Raw genomic sequence first — 17,915 nt, 5'->3', positions numbered from 1 at the left:
TCAAGCTTTGTCTAAATTTGCATCTTCCCCTGGGTATGTACAATGATTTTCTAAATTTCCATATTTTGCACTGCTTTTGAACGTCCTCATCCTTAAATATCTGGCTCTTAAAGAAGGAAAAAGAAAAGAATTAAGGGGCAAATGCACCAGTCCTTTAAGTCCCTCGGAAGTCATTTCATCTGTAGCAGGAGGGGCTTGTAACAATGATGGTAAGAGTTGCAACAATGATTACTCACTTCCATGTCTGCACCTCCACAATCAAAAGCAGCAACTAATGATCAGAGCACAGATCTTGATATTTGGAGGACAGAGTACTGTTGCTCACTCTGGCTCCCACAAGCTATGTCCAAGCTGCTTCAAGAACATTGCACTGCTGCCTGATGTTGGGCTGGGGAGTGGTGGATGGATAGATGTACTAAGCTAAGAGCTGAAATTAACCAAAATTAACAATCAACAATGATTTACTGGCCAAGACTTGTCCTGGGGGAAGTTGCAAGCCTTGTAAAAGATTGCAAGCTTCCAAAATAGTTGCATTAGGCAGATTCTGTCAATACAATGTTTACCTAGGTGAGGAGGTGAGTCTCTGATTCTTCCTACTCTGACATCTTCCCCTGAGTTGTGTGACCTTGAGATAGTCACTTAAGCCCTCTGGGTCTCTGTTGCATTGCCTGTGAAAATAAGGGGGTTGGACAGAGGATTTCGAAGATTCTTCTAACTCTACAAGCCTAGGATTCTGTATCTAGGATAATTGTAGCTCTGGTATCATCGGACCATTGGGAAAATGAGATGAGATCAGCCATAAGAAATAACTATTTGAGTTTTTCTTCTCTCTTTATTTTGTTTCTGTTAATGTGCTTTATTTCCCTCTACCCCAAACTCATTAGAGAGCATCTATGGGTTTTTATGACCTAGTTTTTTTACTGATAAAGCTGCACCCCCCCCCCACTTTCAGTCCCTGTGGCTTGAGTGGGGTTAACCTCACTCATGGGATGGACCCTGATTAGCATAAGCCAGTCAGCACACTCTAACTTTCTGTGCTTTCTGAGGGTACAGGGATTGAGGTGTGTCTCTTAGAGCCAGTGACCCAGGACTTTTGATCAGCTGCGAGGAATTCCTCTCTTCTTTATGGGACCTCAGTCTGGATAGAAAACACCCTGCCACCAGGAAGAGGGACCTGACAGTGGTCTTGCATGGGAGAGAGATGCTAAAAGATGGAGAAAGAAGAAACAGGTCCTGATGGTATCATTTTTGCCCCTGGGTCAAGGTGCCCCTGAAGGCTACCCTGTCTCTGAGCTTCTCTGTTTGTATAACCCAGTAAAACTCTTCTGAGCTCAAGCCAGGTTGCTCTGAGATTCCTGACACAGGAACACACAGCTTAATGGCTGCCTCCCCTCCAGCATCTAAGTCTCCAAGCCCAGATTTCAGCACGAAACTTTGCTGTCAGCCTCTCCCCCAAGGCTGAGAGTCAGGTTCATCTCCTGCTTATCCTTCTTTCCATTTTCTTCCCTCCCAAAGAAGAAACCACAGAAACCAGCCCATAATGGCATCTCCAAGGGCAAGGGCACATTACCCTGGACTCTAATGAACTGAGCAGTCCTGTCATTGCCAGACCCACACTGTGCAGCAACCGTGAGGGCTGCTGACTCAGTGCAATTCATTTAAGGCTCTTTGATGGTGCTGACTTGCCTTCCACTGGCAGAAGGTGGATTTGAGCTGGGGAACCACTGGTCAGACTTAAGGCAGAGAATTGGAATGTGGAGATAGGATGGAGATATCACACAGAACCCAAAACTGTCAAGGCGTGACCCTCTGAGCTGAGAGGAGTCTTAGAGACCCCATGGCTAATGCCTCTCATTTTACAGATGTGCATATGCAAGCTGAGAAAGGGCAAGTGACTTGTTCTGGCTCACACAATGATCTAGAGCAGAGTCAGGCCCAGAATCTAGTATCCTGACTTCACCTCTACCATGGTGTTCCCCAAAGGTCAGCTCTGTCCTGCCCAGACCCCACCATCTCTTTCTCCTTCTCTCCCTTGTGATTGTCTATAGTCCTAGGCAGCGCCTTCACAGCATGCCTGGAAGTGTCTCTGAGACCTCACCACACTGAGCATCCCCAGTTATTCCCAAGTCCTCTCCACTCTTCCTTCATAGCAGTTACTACAACGAGTGTCATGGGGATCTGATGGGCCCTGAGAACAGCCCAGGGTCTGGGGCCTTGTTCTGAGCTGAGCTCTGAGCTCAGGCACTGCTTCTTTTCCCAGATCTTCTCCTTCTTCACCCCTAGCCATGATCTCCCCTCCCCACCTACTGCCTGTCTCCATCTGTTCTGTTGCTGGGAGGCCTGGACTGACCTTTCCAGCCATTTCTCACCTGCCCTTAGTCTTTCTAAATGCTGAGTCTTGTTTTCCATCCCCTCTGGCTGGGCCTTCCTGCCTATCTTGATGGGAGAACTTGTCCAGATCCTCACTGCTCCACATCCAGTCTATCTGATGTAGACCCACCCTCCTGCAGCCCAGTGGTACCCAAAGCCTCCTCAGATGATAATGGATGGGAAAGGCGAGGGCTGGAAGCCAGGGTTCCCCATCACCCCCTCTATCCAGCTCAGCAAGTCATCTTTGGACCCAACTCAAGTCAACGGTCACTTTCTTATCTGAGCACCTACTGTGTACCAGGCATCATGCTGAGAGCTTTCCCCAGCCCCTCCCCTGTGACCTTCACTACTGCTTGTGAAGGAGGGTTCATGAGCTCTATTTCCCAGGTGGGGAAACTGAGGATCTGAAAGGTCACCCCAAGGTCGCCCACTTGACACTGAGACATCCTGAAGGGGATGCACATACACCCACTCCCTCCCACCACCCTTGTCTGTGCAGATGTGGTTTTCAGCAACCTCCAGTTACAGCCCGTACTGCAGTCCCCTTTCTAAACCCTTTTTGGTCACTGTTTACCTGGAATCATCCCATGAATCCTGCTGAGCAAATGTCATTGATCATCTCCTGGAACAGGAGGCCAGGACCACGTGGCCAGCAAATGCCCCAGCCTTGCTCCCTAGAGGTCCTTGTTTAACCACAGTCACTGGAGCACTGTGTCTGCAGGGGGCCTGCCCCACTTTGGATTTTGCAGCAATCACAAGAGGGCTTGTTATCAGAACTGATTTCTAGGGGTTGAAAGACTTCTGATGAAGATCTCAGCAGTGGGTCTGCTGGACTCAGGCAAATGTGTTCACAATCAGGTAGTTATTTGGGTAAAAAGCAATGTGGCCATGAGATGTTAATTCAGCTCTTGTTTGTGTTGAATAATTGAGTGTGGGATTGGAGCCTCCAGACGGCCAGGTCTGTCTCTGGAAAAGAAGCTGTGCCTGCTTCTGGTGGGAAACGACAGATGCCCTCAGTGCTCAGGTGGTCAAGAAAGGCATCCGCTCCTCATGGCAGCCCTGGTTGTCACCTCTCTTCTCAGGGGAGTCTGCTTTCGTACTTCTTGCCCTGGTCAGTGGGCAGGAATTGGGCAAATGGGAGGAGGAAATAGAAGGAAGCCAATGAGAAACTTGTGGGGCTGGAAGTGTGGAAATACCATGGAGTGTGGAGTGCAGCAAAACAAGATGTGAATCTGGGGATTTTGTAATTTACCAACTGTGTGATCTTGGGCAAGTCAGGTTACTTTGAGCATTAGTTTCCTCATTTGGATAACAGGAACTGTGATTCAAACTTGCTTAGAAATGACAGTTATTCTTCCTGCACATCACCGCTTACTCTGCCCAAAATCCTGCTAAGCCCCGCCCCTATTGCTTATTAATACGACAGGTGCAGACACCTCACTCACTGGGCAAATCTGATTCTCTTCTTGAGAATTTTAGTGTAGGATGGACAAAATCAAGTAACTGAAAATTCATCCTGGATAATCTTGCAGCCCAGAGATAGAGGCTACGATTTTGTGTGGCTGTGGTGAATCGAGCAGAGAAGCCAGTTTGAAGAGGGGAAAAAGAAGATGTGCAAAGGAATACTGGGTCTCCTTATCATAACCCTTCTTTCTACTTGAATTTCTTGCATGGATTTGTGTAACAGCTACGATTCTTTTCTATTGCAACTGTCAGAAATCTCAATCCAAACTATGGTCAGCGAAAAAGGAAGTCATTGCTCATAAGGAAACGTTCAGGGATAAGAATGATCCCCATCATGGCTTAATGGAGCCCCCCAGAGGTGTCACCAAGGCCTCGTTCTTAGGTTATGTGTGAAGTATTGGCAACAGCTCTAGACAAGAAACTTCCGGGTTCAAGTTGGTGGCAAAGAACTGCAAGAGTTCCTTTTCAGAAGCCTCAGCAAAGTTCTCATTGCATCTAATTGGCTCTGGCTGAGTCACATCCCTGTGCCAATTATCAAGACCAGAGGAACATGCCACATGGACTGCTTTAAGCTTAGGTCCCAGGGCTCACCCCTGAGCTATGGGTGCAGCTTCACTTATGGATTGAGAGTGAGGAAGAGGGTACTTTCTGAATATTTCACTCAGACTGGACTCTCACATCCTACCCTGGACCATCCCACAGTTTGGCCTTTTGAGAGTAGTGTCCTCCCTCCCTTCTGCACAGATTTTAGATTTTGCATGTGACACACCATGGTCTGGAACTCCCTTTCTTCACCATCTTCTTCTCCAAGCCTGAAATAAAAGGTGGACTCAAGGCTCACCTCCTCCTGGAAAGCTTCCCAGAAACTTCCATCCAATATGTATGAGAGGACTTCACTCTTTCATCATAGTAAGATTTTGTATAAAACACTTGGCCTGAAATTCTGGTCATCAGGAAATTGTGCCCGTCATTGGGCTGGTATCACAGAGGTGATAAGATGGCAACAACAACTAGAGAATGTCTGGGCCAAGGCCATGGTGATCCACAAGCAAGGTGGCCCTTGGGATGCAGCCAGCTCCAGCTCAGTCTGGGCTCTGCCAGGGCTACAGAGATGAGCAGCAGGGGACACTTCCGGGCTTTGGGACATCTCTTGGGAGGCCCTCCTGGGATGTTGCCTGGAGCTGCCGGGCCTAACCTGGGTCCTGTTTCCCTTGGATGGTCCATCTCCAGCCCCTCTGCCTTGATCAGAGATTTGGTCTCCCCACTGCTCAGGTGTCCAGGCCCGACTTCCTTCTGGACTGTACCTGGAAATAGTCCTCCAGCTTAAGCACCATGCCCTGCTCTGGATCTCTGAGTAGAATTGTCCCCTGGCCCTGGCTTTGTGGCCCCACCTATAAGGCCAGCCCCAGAAAACTGAGCCCAGCCTGGGCTGTCCCAGCCCACCCCTAAGGAAGAGGCCAGGGAGAACCTCATTTCACTGAATGTTTCCCTAGAGCAGCACATGGGTGGGCCGTAGGGTGCACAGCTGCCCTTGTGACAGCAGAGCTCAGGGCAGGTGTGCAGGCCCAGGGCAGATCACTTCACTTTGCATCTGGCTTTGCCACTTACTAGACTTATCCGCCCCCTCTGAATGCCAGTTCCCTAACCTGTAAGTAATGAATAATATTTACCTTCTTTGGAACTCAGTTTTCCCATCTATACACTAGAAATTTTATACATTCAATTTCTTTTAAGCTCAGCAAGGTCGGGGTCGTATTTCCCTGGCACTCAGCTCATAGTAGGACCTCAATACATGTTTCTTAACTAAGTGCCTGGACAAGAGAGCTCCAACAGCCTCTGCCACTCAGCCCTCCTGGATCAGCACCACACCTGCATGAGACCCCAGGGCAGGCAAGTCCAAGTCCCAGAAGCCCTGGAATGTCGGCCTCCCCTCCTCAGCCACTCCTCCTCCTCTACACTCATTCCAGAGGTCACCTCCCGCTGCCTTCTCTGAAAACTGGCACAGCCACACCTCTCTTCCCTGAAGTGAGATTGAGTTTATGTGGGATCATGGATTTAACAAACCGGCTTCTGGGAAAAGTTCCATAAATGGGGCTCTTTCTTCTCTCTCTGGTCCAGGCTCAGGCTTGTGTCAGCTCCACCCAGAGCAGGAGGTATTTGAGAAGCCTGCATCCAGCTCCTGCCAGGCTCTGGAATTCACTGTGTAGCCCACTGTCAGAAGGGAACCCTGGGCCTGGTTGCCAGCTGAAGCCATCCAGATCTACTCCTCGCTCTGCAACCTGGTCATTCATTACATCACTATGGCCCTTTCAGAAACCTTGCCTGCTACCCAGGAGCCCCTGTCTGCCTCCCACTTTGGTAAAAGCTCCACTCCTGTTTTGCTCAGTGTCTCCGAGGCTCATTCCTCAGCTGATGGGACTGTGAGAGAGGAGACAGAAGATGGCAGGGTGGAGGGAAAAGGTTGAGGAAAGATTGAGACCCCTCCTCCTCTCTAAGACAAAACAATCACCCCCCAGAGAGGGTAGGAGAGTGACTCAGACACCCCCTTCCCTGTGGGGGCAGTGCTGGGGTGCAAAACGAAGCAGGGATGTACAGCCTCATACAACAGAGAAAGTGATCCAAGATGCAAAGAATTCAGAGACATGGGGTCCCTCTCCTCACCCTCTTGGTCTCAGTACACAACAGACTCTTATTTTCCTTGTAGTTCCTGTTTCAGGTGGATTGCTGTTTTCCTCTTGGTGAAAATGTAATTCATTTCAGTTTCTTTGATGGTTATTTTATTTCTCCCAAGTATGTTCTATATGAGAAGATCAATTCCAAGAAATCTGACCATTACCAAGTGCTCAGCAGCCTATTGTTACAGGAAAGGGCTTTAGAATCAGACCAGCAGAAGATGAGAACTCTGGCTGGGCTGCGCTGCAGGGGGCTCTGGCACAGAATTCACACCTGGGTTTTGAAGTCTTCAGAACTGAAGTTCAGGTTCATTGTGAAGTACAAAGACAATGATTGAGAACTCATCATCCCACAAGCCAGCCTCGGAAGTCTCAGCCCGGAAGGTGTATCTAATCCCTAAAGGCCATAACTATGCTGGTGAACAGCCTGCCTGTTCCACCGCCCCCTTCAAGGTGAACATCAGTCATTCCCCAGGTGCTTGGGCAGTAGGGAGGGAAGAAACTAAACTGCCATCTCGACTCTCCACTCCTCTGTGGGCCTGGAGGCAGGTCAGGAGATTCTCATCCGTTAGAGACCTTTCTGGAAGCAGACAGGGCACTGATAATATGCCCTCTGACCAACAGTATCTAATTGTTACTTGTGCACCTGTAAGGATGGGAAACTTATTGCCTCTTGAGGTATCCCATTCCATCTCTGGACAGCTCTGACTGTTGAAAATCTCTTCCTTCAGCCCACATTGAGGGCATGTAGTTGGTCTTCCACATGGCAGCCCTATTTGTATTTGGAAATATGTCTTTTGTCTGTATAAGGTTTTCCCTCCCAAGGTTCAACAGCCCTTCCTCCTTAGGCAATCTGCATCATGCTGCTCTGATCAAGCTCAGGTTTTCAGTCTCCCTTCTACATTGTCATGCAAAAGTGGATGCAGTTCTCCAGTGATGGTCTCCCCAGAGAAAGACCTCATTGCCTGCCTCTGCCTGTCCCAAAGATCTAGCAAAGCAAGTTAGATCATTTTTCTGAGCCTTGGTTTTTCTCTTCCATTATTCTGGAGCAAAAAATGTGTGTCTAATAGAGTTTCTATGAAGATTCCATAAAATAGCATATGAGAGAATACTTAGCACAGTATTTGACTCAGTAGATTTGAAAAAACTAGTTCACTGTTGCATGGAGAAAATCTGAGAATTATTCCCAGTCCTACTGTGTGGCAGAACAAGAACTAGAATCCAGAGATTCTGATACCTAAATGTAACCTCTCCTTACATTTTGGAGGCCAAAAAGAAAACAAAAAAACAGCTTCTCTCTTCTTGGAATCAACAGCAAATCACATCACATGAAGATGGCCATGTGCCTTTTCTTAAGCATCAAAGATATCAGAGTTAATCAGGGCAGTATTCCCAGAGATAGCCATGGTGTCAGGATCATCCCCTTTCCTTCTGTCTTTTTTCTCCTCTCCCACCCGCTCTCTTTGATGATTCCAAATCCTACAATAATTGAGTGCATTTGTGAAGAGTTCCTAATGGCTGGTGGGGTCTCTCTGAGGACTACTGTGCATTCCTATAATGACATTCATTAGTCTGGCTGACATCAATACTGTTCTCAGGTTAATATGTTTAATTTAATGAGGCATTATCTTCAGTTAGAAAACTCCTGAAGAAGCATGTTTTCTCCTGATGAACTAAACTGATGAATAGATTAATGCTAGCCTTGAAATAGTTGGTTGAGAAAATGAATCTAACCAACTTGTTCTTCAACAGATACCGGCTGTGCTTAGATTAAGTCATGTTAAGCTGCCCCTTTCCCAAGGGAAGACGCAGGCAGAGAATCCTCATTTGGTTCTGTGATTTGTCCTCCACTTGCTTGTTTGTTTCCCTCCCCACCCAGACTCCAAGATCCAAGGATATGAGAAAGCCAAGGAGGAGTGTGTGCTGAGGGGACAAAAGAATGTCTAAAACCGAGGAGCCTGAGAATCCGGAGCACAAAAAAGAAGCCCTCGTATGGTGGTGAGTCCACAAATATGTGTCCACATAACTGGGAGTCAAACTGGTCTGCCCCTGTCATCCAACAGCTTTCTGGGGTCTACTCTTACAGCACCAGCATCCTGCACCTGGTAGACACTTGTTAAATGTTTGTTGAATGACTGAAGGAAATACTCAACAGATGGTAGCTCTTATTGTTATTCACAGAATCACATGATCTTAAGAGGGAAAGATGCTCGATATCCCAGGCACATCTAGCCAGGGAGCCAGTGTTCCTGACCCCGGCCCCAGGGCCAAAGATGATCCAAGAGCCAATTTTCTTTGACGATTTAACCAGTAGCTTCTCCCACATCACTCTCTCCATGGGCACTTAGAGTAACTGCCAGCTATTCTTATAGTCACTGCCTTTCCTTCTTCCCTGGAATGAGCTGCCAGGACATGCCAACTCAGTACCTGCCTCTGTCTGACAGTCAGAGGTGCTTGTCTCTCTTTTCACTCTTGCCTGGCCTGCTCATAATCAAAATTCCCTCTGAGGACAAGTCCAGCCCTGACTGGAAACAATGGCATGTCTGTGGGGTTGACGGTGGAGGTGTCTGCAATGGACTGTAGGCTTTACAGGAAGGCAGGGCAGATTTCACATCTCATTCTACCACTTTCCAGTTGAATTAGTTTTCCATTGCTGCCTAACAAAATACAACAAACTTAGGAGCTTAAAACAATACCTACTTACTAACCCTCTTAGGTCAAAAGTCTGAGCACAGCTTGGCCAGGTTTTCTGCTCAGGGTCTCACAAGGCTGAAATCAAGGTGTCCTCCAGGCTTTGTTTTCATTTGTAGGCTCAACTAGGGAAGGATCTGCTCCAAAGTGCCTTCCAGTTGTTGGCAGGATTAATTCCTTGTGGCTGTAAAATGCATGTCAGCTTACTTCTTTAAAGCCAACAATGAATAGAGGGAGCCTCTACTGCGTCAGCATCTGACCTATATGCCTTCTTTGAAGGCACTCACCTGATTAGGCCTGGCCCACACAGTTAAACCTCTCCTGAAATAAAGTCATCTGATTAGGGACTTTAACTATATTTGAAAAATCCCTTCACCTTTACTATATTCTGTTGGTAAAGCAAGTTACGCAACCTGCCCACACACAAGGAGAAATAATTATATAAAAATATGGGCCATTGGGGGTTATCTTAGAATTCTGCCTACCACACCACCTGAGAGATTATGGGTAAGTCCCTATACCTCTGAGGTTTCAAATCCTTAGTTGTATTTAGGATTTGTAAAACAATTAAATGGAATCACATATATAAGCGGGCAGCACAGAGGACACTCAGGAACAGTGTGTTAAACTGAACTGAAAGTTGGAAGAAGCGGTATCACTAGGAACATCTGGAATTTTACCTCAAATCTATTTTCCCTAATTGATTTCAGTCTGTTATATGACTCTGTCTGATTCCAAACTGGATCTTAACTCTGGAATTCTCCTGCCTTCCTGTCTCAGATCCATCACAACCCCCCTTCCTGCTGTTTCATCTTACTGGCTATACCTGCTATATTAGGGTCCTGACACTCACCTAATGGGATCTGGTGTAAAAACACTACCCTGGCCCCTAAGTGATGCTTTTTATCTAATTTATCCAGCACCTATTAAGTGAGTAAATCTGCCAGTTCTCTTCACCACACTGGAAAGCCGTCCTAATTATTTATCCCCCTATTCTTCAAATGGAGACGTCATATCTAAAAGGAGGCAACTTAGTTTTGGTATCTTTGATGCTGCACCACCTCTGACCTAGGCGGGATATGGCCTCAGGACCTCAGCAGGAAGGACCAAGTTCATCAGACCACCAGCTGTCACTTAGAGAGTCCTGTACATCTTTGTGCAGCCGTCCTGTCTCCCAAGGTGCCTGCCGTCTGTGGTTTCCAAGACTCTAGGAGGAACAAGGTGGGGCAGTAGAGAGGATGGCAGGAAGGTTGATTCTGGCAGGGAGGGAGGTATTTTCCAAAGCCAGTTATATCCTCTTCCCCTTGGCCTTAAATACATTGGGGTAGGTCCTGCCCCTGGGTCTTCAGCACCTTGGACAGTAACCACACAGCCTCTGACCCTGCACCTAGTTTATGTGCCTAGGCTTTTATGACTCAAGGACTAGTAAACTCACACAGGGCAGAGAAACCTCAAAGATCACCTACTTTAGCAGGTCCACTCCACCTTTATAGGTTAATAAATCCCAGGAGAGTTAAAGTGAGAAGTGACTAGAAGTGAATCTGCTATGTGATCTTGGATTACTTCCCCTCTCTGAACTGCAAATCTAAATCCTGATTCTAGGATGTCCAGTTTGAGGAAAAAGATGTGGCAACAATATATATGAACTCCACAGCCCAAAATGTGGCCCTTATAGGGAGAAGGGCCAAATCGATCATGAGTATGATGACCTCTTAATATATTATTGCCTTCTAAGCATTTTACCTTTCTGTTCCAGTAGCAGCAACTTAATAAAAGAAAAACCCAAGTAAGGCTAAGTTGATCAACACCAAACTAATTAAAGGGATTTTATTAACAGCTTCTATATCAAGGGCCTCGTGAAACACTGGAAAATCTTCCAAGTCAAGAAAGCAGCCCTGAGATTCAGAGAATGTTCCAAATGGAAAGGTTTTTTTTATGTTTATTCCACCTGTTCTTTTTTACCTCTTTTTATGCTTTCTCTTGAGCTAATCATTTATTATTCCATTTTAGCTCATCTGTTAGCTTAGTATGCATTTTACATATTTATATATTATCTTTTAGTGGTTTCTTTAGGATTTACAATGTACGTCCTTAATTAGTCTACCTTCAAATAATGTGACACCTCTTCATGTATAGTATAAGGAACTTAAACAGTATTATTTTATTTCTCCCTTCCATCCTTTGTGTTGTTATGGTCAGACGTTATATTTTTACAAATTCTATAAACATATTTTGGCCTTAAAGAGTCATTTAACCTTTAAGAGCAATTAAAAATAAGGAAAAAAGCATTTTATTTTACTTTTACTTATTACATTGCGAGCACTCTTTATCTGTATAGATCCAAGATTTTATTTGATATCATGTTCTTTCTGTTTGAAGAACTTTCTCTAGCATTTCTTTTAGAGTAGATCTGACAATGGATTTTGTCAATTTTTGTTTGATAAAGTTTTTCTTTCTCCTTTATTTTTGAAACATATTTATTCTGGTACAGAATTCTGGATTGACAGGGTGGGTTTTTCCTTTTCAATACTTCAAAAATGTTACTGTATTATCTTCTGGTTTGCATGGGTTGTGATTAGAAGCCTGCTGTAATTCTTTTCTCTGTTTCTCTCTGCATATCTTTTCTTTTCTCTGCCTTCAAGATGTTCTGATTGCAAATTTTTCTCCAATTGTTTCAATAATATATGCCTAAGATTGTGTGTGGGGGGAGGCGGAGTGGAGTGTCATTTATTCTGCTTAATGGTCTCTGAACTTCTTGGATACCTGGGGGTTTTGTCTATCATTAGTTTGAGGAAATTCTTCGTGATTATTTCTTCGAATACTTTTTCTGCCTCATTCTCTCTTTTCCTCCGGCAATTCCAATGACATATATATTAGGCTGTTTGATTCTGTCCCATGCTCTTAGGTATTATATTCTGGTTTTTCCCTCCTACTCCTTTTCCTCTTTGTGTTTCTGTTGGGTAATTTCTACTGACCTGTCTTCATGTTCCTTGATGCTTTCCTTAGCTGTTCCAAGTCTGCCAAGGAGCCTATGGGAGGCATTCTTCATTTCTGCTACTGTATTTTTTATTTCCAGCACTTCCATTTGATTTTTTCTTATAGTTTTTGCTGAAATTACCCATCTGATCTTGCCTATTGTCCTTAAATGATTAACACGTTTATTAATCACAGCTATTTAAAATTCCCTGTCAGGCCTATCATCAGTGTCATCTGGTTCCAATGATTACTTTGTATCTTACATGCCTCATGATTTTTTTATTTAAAGCTGAACTTCTTGGCTCAGACAGAAGAGACTGAGGAAAATTATTTTTATGCCTGAAAATGGGCACACTTTTCCTTCTGCTAGGCCTTTAGTGATGGGATTTGAGTTAACCCAGGGAGGAGCTGGACTGGGTTAGAGATTTGCTGTTGCCATGGTTACCCTCAGTGCACCACAGGCTGCAAATTCCTGCTTTGCAACCTTGTGTTTAGGGTAGAGAATGGTTTTCCAGAGCCACGTCTATTTGAACCTGTGTTTTAGGCCTTCCCTTTGCATTGGGCCCCAGAGAGAGTTTCTTTAAGCACTCTTCTCTGCTTCTGCTCCTCTGCCTTATTTTTCAGGTCTTACTAGTCAAGTAAGCTTGTTATCTTGGCAGTAGGGAAATCTGGGGATGTATTTTCTGTTGTTCTGATTAAGCCTCAGTCTTAGACCCTGTTTCCTTGCTTTTCAGGGTGAGGCCTTTTTATTTCCCTGCCCCTCCCCCCAGGTAGTTCTGGGCCCAGTGAGTATTCCTGCCCCTCCCCCTTAAGGGCAGCTGTTCTCACCCAATTTTCCACTTTTATTAAGTTTTTTGTTTCATAGGAAAGACCGAAGAGAAAGATCTGGGCAGAATTTTTTCCAACCCATTCTTGTCCAAGCCACAATGGGCGTTTGCTTAGGACTCTATCTGACCCTTTCTGTGAGCATCCCCAGAGAGAGCCAGCAAGTTGGCGCAGACTCCCAAAGTTCCGTGGGCTTCAAACTGTCCAGTCAGCCTCATTCAATCTTCACCAACTTCTTGATTATTCTAGCTCAACACTTCTTACTTGTGACTGGTTGCACCTACCCCAGGCAAGGGCGGTGACTCCACCTGCTTTCTCCCTGCAGCGCCTGTCTCTTCAGATCTGGGGCGGCTTGTTTGCTCCCTGACCTCAGCTCTTTGATAGGTTCCCAGAAAAAGTCATGAATTGGAAGCTGATCTGACTCTCCCATTTTAAGAGTATGCACATGGCCTTTCAGGTTGAGGAAACGTGTTAACTTCAAATGCAGAGTCTTATTTTTATATCATTTACATGATTTATTTCACAGAGTGACCTCAAGACCATACCCTACCCTGGGTCTCAAGTCCTCTATTTTGATAAAATGATCTCAGCTTTCTCTAGGACTCTCACAGCTTAATCGTCCATGAAGCTTACATCCTGCAACACAGCCTCACCTGCTTCACCTGAGATTCATTCAAAACCCCCCTGCAGAGACACCCACTGTGTGCCAGGCCCTGTGGTTGGCCCTGGGGATGTGGGATGCACGAGGCCCTGTTGATCCCACTGAATGACACTCTCGGTTCCCATGGGGAAGGGACCTAGTTGGAGTAACAACCACAACTCAGTGGGCAAAAGGCTAGGGTGAGGTCAGCACAGGGCACTCCAGGACTGAGGGCTCTGTCCATTTGGGGGAATTCAGGAGAGGTCCCCAGGAGCCTGGACACACATTTCCTGTGACCTCCAAACCTGCTCCACTAGGATCGCCACCTGCAAGGTCTCAGGCAAGTCATCCCACCCAAAGCCTATTGTCTGGTCTGTGAGATCCAGGTCTCAGCTTAAATGCCACCTCCTCCAGAAGGCTTTCCTGGATCCCAACCTAAAGCAGTTAGCCAGTCCTGCTTTATTTTCTTCATAGCACCACACCTATCACTATCAGAAATATTGTATTCTTTATCTGTTTTCTTGGTCCTTGTCTGTATGCTCTTGATTCCATGCACATCAAGTGCAAATCTTTTATTCATTCACACAATAAGTATGTATGTCTTAGTCAGTGTTCTAGCAGCTCGATATTTAGCCATGAACAGAAAGACCAAAGTCACTACCATATGGAGCTCACCTTTTGATGAAAGTATTCAATAAACAAGGTGAACAGGCAGTGGTAAGTGATCAGGAGATTAAACCAGGCCGGAGGAGGGGGGAGAAGTGCCAGGAGGCTGAGGTGTAGTTTCATGTGGGTCAGGAAGGGCCTTTCTGGGAAGGACTCATATGAGCACAGAACAGAAGGAGGTAAGGTTGTGAGCCATGAGGGGACCTGGGGCGAGTGCCCCAGGCTTTGGGGACCACAGTGCAGAGATGGGAGGCAGAAGTGTGTCCAGTACACCCGAGGATCAGCAAGGAGACCCGTGTGGTTGGGGCAGAGTGAGGGCGGATGGTCACAGGGGTCTTGGGAGCCAGGGAAGGACTCTGACTTTATCCCAGAAAGATGGGAGCCATGGAGGGTGTGAGCAGAGGAGAGAGGTGGTTGCTTGGCCTTGTTAAAGGTTCTCCTGCTGCTCAGTGGAGAAGAGACCATAGGAGGCAAGTTTGGAATCAGGGAAATGGTTGGGCAGAATAATCCAGGGTGTGGGTGATGATGGTAGGTTGAATCAAGATGAGAGCATGAGACTTCGAGATGAATTTAAAATACACCAGCATAGCACCTGGCACACAGTAGACCCTCAGGAGACCAAGCCATGATGATCGGTACTGGAAACTCCTAAGAAATCCGAAATGGACTCTCACAGCTGCCAGCCAGCGCTCACCTGAACTCAGTCCCTCCAAGGGGATGGAAAGGTCAGACCCTCAGGCTACAAAGAGAAATTGCCTCTGATGCTGTGCAGGGAGAAAGTCTCCTGTGTTGGAGCAAGAGAAGAGGGCAAGTTATATAAGTGATAAAACGCTCACACTTCACACGTTCAACACAAGCTTAAATTACACACATTCGGATATTTTTAAGGGGAAGGTAACCTTTGAAAACGACTTTCTTTTTCTCAGTTAAAAATTATATATTTAAAAGGTTGGAAGGCAAAAATATGTGTTTGGTAGCTTGAAATTTCCCAAATCAAACCTTTTCTTCCTGTAACACATTCATTTGATGGATCTTTTAACTAGATGTGATGCCGCATTCACACAGGGGCCGGGTCACGTGTTTGCTTTTGGTGTGAAACTGACAGCCACTTTAGGTTTTTTTTTTAATGTGCCTTTTAAGCAGTGGAGGTAATTCTAAGAAGAAAACAAACAAACAAAAAAGCGGCCCCAAGGCAAATTAGCCTCCAGCTGTGGAAAGCCGGGTTTCATGGCTGTCAGTTTTTGATCTTGGTGAGAGAAACTGGCAAAGAATCCAAGGCAAGCTTGTAGGCGACTCCAGGGAGCTGAGAGGCAGACACCCGTGAGGCAGAGCCACTGAACTGAGCCTCCCAGTGGGGGCCAGGCTCTGCCACAGCTGGCTGGGTCGCCTGGAACCCACTGTCTGCCCCCATGCCTCAGTTTCCCCAATTGGACTAGTCCTTCTCTAAGGTCCCTCCTAAATTTTAAATTAGTTATAACTGAAGGGCAATAAATGTCAGGGGCAGTGGAGGGAAATGTAACCCTGAGGAGTTTGGGATTATTTAAGGAACAAAAGTGCAGGAAAATACTGTCCTATCTTTCCTGGGGAGAGAATGACTCGGCTATAAATGAAAGGTCCGAGTAAGCTAAGCATCCTTATACTCGTTGTCGATTTTAATCCTCCCCATAATCCTAGGAGGTGGATATCATCACCATCAATTCAAAATGCGGAACCAGAGACTCAAAGAGGTGACAGGACAAGCCCAAGGGCACCAGCCAGACCTGGGTTGTAGGTGTGTGGCCTTCAGATCACATGTTCTGCAGGTGCCTGGGCTCTGAAGTCCTGAAAACACGAAAGGACCCTGAGGCCGGTCTGCACCTTTCTGAGGGTCCCCAAATGCTGACAATGAGAGTGACTGCAGTGTGGGCTTACGGAAAGCTGGCATCTCTCTCCTAGGGGCCAATCACAGAGGCCCCGCCCCCTTCCCTGGAGGACCAATTGAGGAAAGGACATTGTCCCGTGGGACCACCCTCTATGAGTCCTATCTAGTGAAACTTGGTTGGAGAAAGCTGCTGGGGGCTGAGAGCCCAGTGAGTTTCTCACTCTCCTCTAGGTCTCAGCAGGGGTCCCCCGGCTGACAGGGTGTCAGGGTGACGCCTGAGCAGTCAGATGCCAGGGAAATTGCTGCCACATCCCTCCAGCCCTGAGAACAGGGGCCCCGGGAGAGGGACACACACCTGCCTAGAGAAGGTGGACCCTGGTCCCCATACCAGGGAGGAATGGGGTTGGGGCACGCACCACCTCGGGGCCAACTTGTACATTTGTCTCTTCCAGATCCTTCCATCCTTGTTGTCCCACTTCAGCCTGATCTCATCATCCCAAACTCATTGCCATCTAGGTGCTCAGTAGGATCTGAAGCAGCTCAGCAAGGCAGTGAAGTTCAGCTTGGCTATTTTAGGAGCCTCAGACCAATTTCAAACCAGAACACGTCATTGACAACTGATGGTTCAGACGGCCTCTTGCTTACACCTCGAGCAGAGAAGGATGCGGTGAGAGGTGGGTTCTGCTGATCTCAGCCCCAGAGAGAGCCACAGAGGTGAGACTCGCCCCAGATCTTCCTGCTTAACCTCAGGGCCCTTTCAACCTATTCTCTGTACTTCTCTCAGTCACCTCCTCTCATCATTTCAAACTCAATGCCTCTGAAACGCAACACGGACAAAACCTAGCTCATCATCTTTCCACCCCAGGCTGCCCCTCACCTTTGTCCCCAGTGAATGAGATTTATTCTACAACCTTCTGAGTCACCCAGGCTTGGAAGCTCAGTGTCACCATAAAATTCCATCCGTTTACAAGTCACTGTCTTTAAGGTCTGCCTTCTTACCCTCAGTTTATGATTATTGTAAACACCATCAATGGCCCAGCCACAGCCCGTGGCCCTACTCTTTCGGTGCAGGCCTGAATTCTAAAGCCCAGCTCCTATATTCCATTGCCTGAAGACCCTCTGGAGCCTTCTAAGCCCACTTCAGTCTCCTTCGGGGCAGGCCAGAGGGGGCAGGGGGTTAACGCTCGTGGCAACAGCCCTCAACGAGGAACCCCAGTTCCCTCAGCCCTCGGGTGGGATCACTCTTGGGTCCCAGAGTTTCTCCAGCAGGACTAAGCCCCATCCACCCACACGGTGGGAAAGATGGCCAGGCCAGACACCACCCAGCGGGGTCCGAGGATGTATCTCCAGAACTGAAGACTGGGGCAGGGCTGCGGGGTGGAAAGCTTGCGCTAAAGCCCAGGGGAGGGGCCTGTACAAACAGACAGAGCATGAGTGTTGAATGAATGAAAGAACAAACAAACGCATAAACTCATGAACAAATGAACAAGGAAATGATGAGTAAATGCATCCACAAGGTGCTGAATGGATGGGCACAGTCAGGAATGAGTGAATGAATGAACTGGGAAATAAAGGAGGAAAGAACAAAGAAATCTCTGGTGACTGTGGGAGGTACTGGGTGCAGAGATGGACAAAGAAAGAATGAAGGAAGGAATGAACAAAACAAGGGCTGAAAGGCCGGAGAGGGGAGCATGTATCGCTCAGTGGTAGAACGCATACTTAGTAAGCATGAGGTTCTGGGTTCAATCCC

The 17,915-nt window shown here is 46.8% G+C and overlaps 1 long non-coding RNA gene across 1 annotated transcript; it reads left to right on the top strand.

The window, feature by feature from the left end:
* Positions 1-5,416: 5,416 nt before the first annotated feature.
* Positions 5,417-17,094, top strand: LOC140700945 (uncharacterized). Its single transcript, XR_012079706.1, has 3 exons — positions 5,417-5,482; positions 8,386-8,504; positions 16,618-17,094. It is a non-coding gene; the product is annotated as an uncharacterized lncRNA (long non-coding RNA).
* Positions 17,095-17,915: the final 821 nt, after the last annotated feature.

Source organism: Vicugna pacos, chromosome 13, assembly GCF_048564905.1.
Source record: "Vicugna pacos chromosome 13, VicPac4, whole genome shotgun sequence".
Taxonomy (NCBI): Eukaryota; Metazoa; Chordata; class Mammalia; order Artiodactyla; family Camelidae; genus Vicugna; species Vicugna pacos.
The sequence above is the reverse complement of the archived record's forward strand: the minus strand, read 5'-3'. Positions and strand labels throughout refer to the sequence as shown.